Source organism: Trypanosoma cruzi (assembly GCF_000209065.1).
Source record: "Trypanosoma cruzi strain CL Brener chromosome Unknown tcruzi_1047053449955, whole genome shotgun sequence".
In the NCBI taxonomy this organism is placed as follows: domain Eukaryota; phylum Euglenozoa; class Kinetoplastea; order Trypanosomatida; family Trypanosomatidae; genus Trypanosoma; species Trypanosoma cruzi.
In genome coordinates, this window is record NW_889981.1 from 58 (window position 1) to 496 (window position 439).

General features: G+C 52.2%; 1 non-coding gene across 1 annotated transcript, besides 2 other annotated features; it reads right to left on the bottom strand.

The window, feature by feature from the left end:
- The first annotated feature begins 285 nt into the window (after positions 1-285).
- Positions 286-328: a microsatellite.
- Positions 329-343: 15 nt separating this feature from the next.
- Positions 344-365: a microsatellite.
- Positions 366-439, bottom strand: Tc00.1047053449955.10. The gene has a single exon (XR_008254535.1). It is a non-coding gene; the product is annotated as a spliced leader RNA, 5' partial (transcript).

Genomic DNA, 439 nt, shown 5'->3' on the forward strand with positions numbered 1-439 from the left:
GGATAGCGCCGTGGACGGCGTCAGGGGGCGGAAAAGACGCACATGGCGAGTGTGGAACAGCAAATGCAGCCGAGTGTGCGAGCAAGGCAAAAACACCGGGAAAACACAGGAAGAAGCGCGGCATACGCGGAAAAAAGGCGAATAAAAGGATCGAGACGGAGAAAACACAAAACAAAACAAAGATGCAGGCAATAGCAGCCATGAAGCGAAAATGAGGGGGCCCGAAGGAGGTGGCGGACACGCAACGTGGGGGGGGGGGGGCAGCCGCACGAGGGGGTACGGGGCTATATATATATGGGTATATATATATAGGGGTATATGTATATATGGCGGACAGACCCACAAAAAAAAAAAAAAAAAAAAAAGGGGTCCGTAGACCCCGGTCAAAAGAAATTGACCAAACATAACCGCCAGAGGCGGGTTGGAAGCTTCGCGTACC